This window comes from Crinia signifera, chromosome 6 (assembly GCF_055691185.1).
Source record: "Crinia signifera chromosome 6, ASM5569118v1, whole genome shotgun sequence".
Classification (NCBI taxonomy): Eukaryota; Metazoa; Chordata; class Amphibia; order Anura; family Myobatrachidae; genus Crinia; species Crinia signifera.
This window is the reverse complement of record NC_139222.1, coordinates 184,015,915-184,023,447: the sequence shown is the minus strand read 5'-3', so window position 1 is coordinate 184,023,447 and position 7,533 is coordinate 184,015,915. Positions and strand designations below refer to the sequence as shown.

General features: G+C 44.0%; 1 long non-coding RNA gene across 1 annotated transcript; it reads right to left on the bottom strand.

Annotated features, from left to right (window-relative positions):
• Window positions 1-3,622: 3,622 nt before the first annotated feature.
• LOC146007163 (uncharacterized) lies at window positions 3,623-4,819 on the bottom strand. The gene is made up of 2 exons (XR_014444261.1): window positions 4,738-4,819; window positions 3,623-3,800 (listed from the first exon to the last, which is right to left on the bottom strand). It is a non-coding gene; the product is annotated as an uncharacterized LOC146007163 (long non-coding RNA).
• Window positions 4,820-7,533: the final 2,714 nt, after the last annotated feature.

The window sequence follows — 7,533 nt, the reverse complement described above, 5'->3', positions numbered from 1 at the left end:
CCACACTTAATTGCTCAGAACACATCTCTTGCTCAAATCTCCCTTGGTGTATGCCCCAGAAACAAGAGGAGCGCTTACAGGGAGAGGCAGGGGAGTGGCTCTAGGAAGAGGCATGGGAGTGGTTATAAAGCTCTAGATCGCTCAATTTGTACGCAAGTGTGAAGTTATTTGCTAAGCAATCTGACTAGATTAGTCAGGATCTAGTCAGGTGAATCGTCATTGCTCGGGGATACATACACGGAGCAATCCGTGCTTAATTTCTAAGTAATCTAGTCAGATTGTTTAGAGAAAAAAAAGCTTAAAATTGCGATTTCAGCCCATTTTCTTCACTGAGCTTCAAAAGTGATAAAAAACAGCCAACAAATCAGCTCCTGCCTGACATTTTTCAAAAAAGTCTGTGACATGGCAGGTAGGAGCTGATTGGCTGGATGTTTATCACTCTCCATTTTATCACTTTTGAAACTTAGTGCATCTGGCCCTTAATAACCCTCTGTTTCATGCTCACTGTTTATCCCATCTGTGTCTGCCACTGCCATTTAGAATGTTTGATCCCATGAGCAGGGCCCTATCCCCTCAAGTGTTTTTCCTTTTCTTACATATACTCCATACTCTCTACAATGGCACCTAACCCTGCCACAATGTTTTTTATTGATTGTTATGGCTGCTGCCTCTGGGCTGAGTGATCTAATGATACCGTGTGCTGAGCGGTCGTGCCGAGCGGGGTTTTGTCAGTTATAGGCAAAACCCAGCGATCACACATAGCGAGCCGTGCTTCATTCCTAAGCTATCTAGTCAGATCACTAAGAAATGGGGCTGAAATCACCCTAAGGGACTTAAGTCAGTTTCCTTTTCTGCTCATATTTTATTTTATTTTGCTAGGCCATGGGACAAACTTGCGGTGCCCTCTAAATAAGGCATCATAATAATAATAATAATAATAATAATAATAATAATAAGTACGGCAAACTGAGCATCATTACACACATAGATGCGAATCAAACGTGTGGAAAAATTGATCTGTCCGTTGATGTGTCTGTCTTTACATGAAATGGGCATTTCTGGGCAGCAACTTTGCAGTTATCCCGTAAATGCACAAATCAGACCAATTTGTGGAAGTGTAATGGGAATGAATAGTGTATTAGAGTATGGCTTTCCTGCTTATTTGGAGCATGGGAACAGGGTTGAGACTCCTATTTCTTGGCACCTAGTATGGGGTGGGTTATAGTTGGAACAGTAATGATAAAGGCACACAGAATAACAGTGGGTGCTATGTCCTTACATAAAGACAGACAATCAACATAGATGGGTGGATACTGTATTAACATAAATAAGCAAGTTGCCATGGAATGACAGAAAAGAGGGCACAGAATCAAGGCCTTAATGTTTACTTATTACTAGATCACTAACAAGTTATATAACAAAGTTAAATAAATGCAACGTGAAATATTAAATGACTATATTGTGCTGCTTGGCAATACTTACAGTACAATCCTCTGTAACTAACTGAATCAGGATACTTCATATTAGCCGCCCCCTGCTGGCCGGTGAAACTATAATCCTAATAATTGATACCTTACCATAAAACTGTAAGCACTTGCACCAAAACTAACATACCGGTAAGTAAATACCAATACACAGAGTAACATTTGTCTGCAAAAAAGTCACATCTTTCATTATGGTTTGGTTAAGAATTTTTAAATGATGGTAAAGAACAAACAGTAATTCACAACTCCAGCATAAATATTAGCCCTGAAGATCCCATTCACAAGGAGTCCTTCAAGTCTAATATTGCATACTTCAGCAGCAATGTGTACCACCCATGGCTGCTAGCTGCAGGGCTATTCACTGGATACAGGATGCTGGTGGTCAATATACTGATAATGGCATCATAAAGTATACTTACCTTTCCTATGACCCCCTAAACCTCCCTTCTTGTAGCCTAAATATAACCCTCACCGCTAGTGACTAAACCAAACCCTCCCCCTCCCTGCAGCCTAACCCTAACCTTCCCTTCCCCGCTGGCCGCAGCCTAACCTTTGATCTCCCCATTAGTGAATAAACTCAACCCCCCTCCAGTCCCCAGCCTGATTGGATCATCTTCTAGAAAGTTCTAAATAAATATGTAGTAGATTCTGATTGGTTGCCCATAGCAACATCCCATATGTAATAGAACTCCCATCTTAGTAAATAAACCTCTGTATCTTAACTTGAGTCAAATATTTATTACCATTTATTTTTTACCAGTTATTTACAGTACATAGCACACACATATTCCGCAGGGCTTTACAGGGAATATTTGAACAGTCACATTTGCCCCTGCCCCAGTGGAGCTTACTATCTATATTCCCCTACCACATATACACGCACACACATTCATTCTAGAATTAATTTTGTTGGGAGCCAATAAACCTACCAATATATTTTTGGATTGTGGAGGAAACACAGTTAGGGCCATGGTGGGAATCTAACCCAAACCTCAGTGCTGTGAAGCAGTATTGCTAACCGTTACACTGTCTGTGCTGCCCTAATATATGTAGGGATGTGTACAGTAGCTCTTAGAGTTGTCTACTAGGGGTTTATTAGCGAAAACCCTGCCCAACTCAAGGGTATATTTACTGAGGTGGTAGTTCTATTTCACAGGGCAACCAATCAAAATAGACTTATTTATTTAGCACCTTCTAGAAGATAATAGACAGTATCTGATTGGTTCCCCATAGCAACTTCCCATTTGAACTTCCAATTTAGTAAATTTCCATCACAGTATCTGGTGATTTCTCACACACCAATAAAAAGGAATTCCAGCAATTGAATGGGTAACAATGAAAGAAGAGGAATTAGTCCTTGGAATATATAAAGTAGCTGATGATGATTCAGAAGAATACTGTTTAAGTGTGCCTATGAAAGGATAAAAAGGAAGTTTTGTTAGAAAAGATTAACAGGAATATGAATACAAAGGACAAGCATCAATGTATAGTACTGTTCATTGTGCTAATTATCTGGGGCATGTAGGCTAAGATACATATTTGAGCGAAAAAGAAATTTTCCACAAGCCGAGTTGCACAAGACTCTGGCCCTTATTCTGATCGGTGCGGATATTCCCGCATTCTTACGGTGCGGTCCGCACGCCACGGTGTTTTGCCGCGTGCGGCCATCGTCCGTAGAAACGCCCACGTGTCCTCCGCATTCGGACGGACTCACTCTTTAAGAACAGGGCGTGTTTACGGACGACATACAAACCATGCGTGTGCGGGAGAAACACTCCGATTCTGCACGGTATTACTGAGTATTACAGAGTATGCTCGGAAATACCGCATCCGAACGGGAGCCAAGCGGTGCTACCGCCCGTAAGCGGAGTATTTACGCCAAACAACCCACTATTATGTCAATTCTGCAATACATCACATGACCCACTTATTCAATTACCTATCCTCATAAAAAACAGCTTATTTGGAATTGGAATCAATTAGATGCCAATATATCCTTACAAGCATGCCTAACACATCCATTGCACACATTAACCCTTACAGCAATGTAAGTGCAATGGTTTGTATTACACCCTGTGTAAAAGATTATAAACAATCTACACATATACTGTTTCAAGTGCAAATAAAACCAACAACTGTGAACTTGCATAAAGAATTTATTTTAAATCAACATTAACATAAAAAATAAAATATAAAATATAATAAATCAAAGCAGCAGATCGCGGATGTCCTGCAGGTCTGCTAGAAGGAGCCTTAAATGTTGCTCCGCTCGCAGGACGGCCCCACGCACCCCCTCATCTGCCGGTGTGGTGTCATCTGTGGGCATGTCAAAGGGGCAAAAATTAGTCATGTTATTCATGCATACATTTCACATACTGCGACATAAATTGCACAAATGCTAGGTGACATGTGTGTATATATATATATATCTATCTATGTAGAGAGATAGAGACACACATAGATAAATAGATATGACACATACATATATACATACATGCTAACTTATTTACTACATACTGTCTTTTTTGGCCTCTACCCTTTACTCTGCAGAAGACATAACAGTCATATTGTTTCTTCTCAGTCACAACCCACCCATGACTAACCAATGACAAGCATGTCATGGCCTCCGTCAATAAGAACTTGTCACAATCTGCTCAGTCTAAGTTCAGTGATGGTTCGTGGCATGGGAGTTATGCAAATGTCAGGAATGCACAGTACACATCCTCAAAATCATAATTCTGTCTAAACCAACCTACAATTCTGTGAGGGCAAAAAAACAATCTGAACTACAGGGGGTGTTTAGGTAGAGGAGGCTCCTGGGACACTGGCAACTTCTGACTCCATTCCAAGGTAGGCCGGCCCATACTCCATTTATAGCATACATCCTATAGTTTAGAAATAACATTCACCAACAATATAGATTCCACTATTTGATGGGTCATAATCAACACTTGCAGCAGGTGAATTTCATCCACAAATGATCCACTCATCCCTTTACTCCAGGATCCTGTTTAACTACTACGGTTATGTGGCAGTCAAAATGGAGCTCCAACCCATCCCACAAACCTGTGTAATTCAGAGGTGTCCTGGATGAAAGGGATGCCTTGGACACCCCATCTAACCCGTACCTGTATCTGTAGCTACCCACTTTGGGGTCTATATGAATAGTATGGGCCAAAAATTTGTTATCACCAGTGCTACATAACAAATACCAGTACAACTACTTCATTAATGATGCATTATGTTAACATACCGATCTGATGGTACTCCGGGGCCTGGCACGCCTCCTCCCCCTCGTCATCAGACTCCTCCGGGGCAACCGTGGCCTCCTCAGCCCCCTCCTCCGCCAGCTCCTCTGCCACAATAACCTCCTCCTCCAACTCCTCCTCCACCTCCTCCCCCTCCACCTCCTCCTCCTCCTCCTCCTCCTCCTCCACCACCACCACCACCACCTCCTCCACCTCCTCCTCCGCCACCAACACCTCCTCCTCCGCAACCAACTCCGCTTCCACATCCTCCTCCACCACCTCCTCACGCACCTCCTCCTCCTCCACCACCATCTCCTCCTCCTCCACTTCCTCCTCCTCCACCCTTGCCGCCACCTCCTCCTCCGGGTCTTGGGCCTCCTCCTGGCCCAGGGCTGCCTCCGCCTCTTCACGGGCCTGTCGGGCTTGGGCTCGTGCTGTGTGGTAGAAAAAAAAATCATGGTCAATGTCGGGTCATTGGGGCACATGTATTAATCCATAACAAGACATACATGGAAGGGTGATAATGATGGCAAACGATGCAGGAAAGTAGCTCCTTACTGTTCATGGATTCCAAATTGTGACATGTAAATTATTATGTGATTGTTAGTAATTTGTTCACACATTACAACCCAGGCATTTATCAATGTGTAACACATATTAGATCTGGCACATTGTATGCATCAGAATCCTCAATGCTATGGCATTACATATAAAAGCCACATGACTGCATGTTAACCAGGAAGAAGCACACATAACAGTCTATGGACTTTTAAACCCATGGACACCCAGTTATCATGAGACACATTTTATTGTTTATATATGCTATGTTGTAAGTGCGAAATTTCATAGCTAAAATACTCACAATCAGCAATTTCGCTCCTGAGTTGCTGGAGCAGCTGGGGCTGGCGCCTGCGGAGGTCCGACCACCGCCTCTCAAGCTGCCCGAGGGACCTCCGCACCCGAGTGCGGGCGTAAATTCGGCGCCCTGCCGCAGCATAGGCCCTCCGCTTATGGCGGTTTGTGATAAACGGCCCCGCACGGCCCAGCCTTGTCTCCATGACGGAGACAAGAACCCTCAGCTCCGCATGTGTGAAGGGTTCTGCCCTTCGTGTCTCCGCCATGTTGACAATGGCATCTATCAACCAATCAGGTGGTGGCATTGGTTGATCACAGTTATTTGTGTTAATAACTTTATTGTTCATCTTTACATGAACAGCGTGTCTGCGCCAACACAAATGGTGACAAATTTGCATGCCTTCAAAACAGTAGTGTTGATGTATGGCAATGAACAAATCTGATATATATAAAACACAGTGTGTATGCACTTAGCAAATCCAATGACGCCTCGCTCCGCCAAGCAACGCGTGCTATAGCTTAGCAACGCCTAGCTGTACTTAGCATTATTTACTCTATGCATCTATGTGTATGCGTACATTTATGTGTAAAAGACACATACACACACTTGCAGGTATCCTGAGACCAGCATTATACACCAGCCCTGCCTGCCTGCCTGCCTGCCTGCCTGGCTGCCTGCCTGCCTGCCTGGCTGCCTGCTCCTTGAAATGTTGAAACATGTGAATAAATTCTAATAGCATATATATATATATATATATATATATATATATATATATATATATATATCTGCAAACAAATCAGACATCAACACATGAAAAAATCCCAAACACATTACAGAATAAATCAATGTACTCACCAGTCATCAGGGATAGTATCAACTACAATAATGAAGATATAACAAACACATAAGATCCCTTGAACAAGGTATAATAATTAGCACCTATATTTAACTTCCCCCAAAACTAAGCACATATGATAAATATCTCCTATTTCTTTGCCATTAGGAGGGCAGGCTGGCTAATTTTCGTGTTGTAACACTGACAACTAACACACTGTACTTATTTGAAGGGGTGATTTTTACAATAATTGGTGTGTTCTGTCAACTCGATAACATGTACCTGAAGTATCTTTGCGCCACAGAGTCCCGCAGCTGGTATCCCCTCCGGCATTCAGGGGCGCGGGATGGGCGCATGGGCGGATCTTGCGGCTCAGATGGTACCTCCCACTCATCAAAGGGTATCTCACGCCGCACAGCAATGTTGTGGAAAAATATACACAGGCCCACGATCCTCGACACCATTTCAGGCGCATATTGTAAGTCACCACCAGTGCGGTGGAGCACTCTAAATCTACCTTTTAAAAGGCCAATTGAGCGCTCCACCACTTGCCTGGTGGCAACATGCGCCCGATTGAATGCCTCCTGTGGGCCCGGTGCTGGGTAGCTGTACGGCGTAAGTAGCCAGGGCGTACATGGGTAACCGGAGTCACCCAGAACCCACGCATCACGGCCTTCCAGCTCTTGGAGTCTTTGCCATATCCCGGTTTGTCGGATGACATGAGAGTCATGGGCACTTCCGGGAAACTTCGAGTTGAAGGCGAGAATCTCCATGGATGGGCCACATACCACCATCACGTTCAGTGAGTGGAACAATTTGCGGTTCCTATATATCTTCTCACTTCGAGATGGAGGCACAAATGGTACATGGGTGCCATCCACAGCCCCTATCACATTAGGGAAGCCAGCAATTTGATGGAAGGCCTGCTGGCTTCTGCGCAGGGTCTCGGTGGCAAATGTCATGGCCATGAAGTGCCCCTTGCGCCTGAACATGGCCGACGTCACACGCCTCAGGATTCGGCAGAAGGCCGGCTGAGATATTCCAGCAAGTACTGCCACTACTTGTTGGAATGATCCTGAGGCGCAGAAATGCAACACCGCCAGCAGCTGT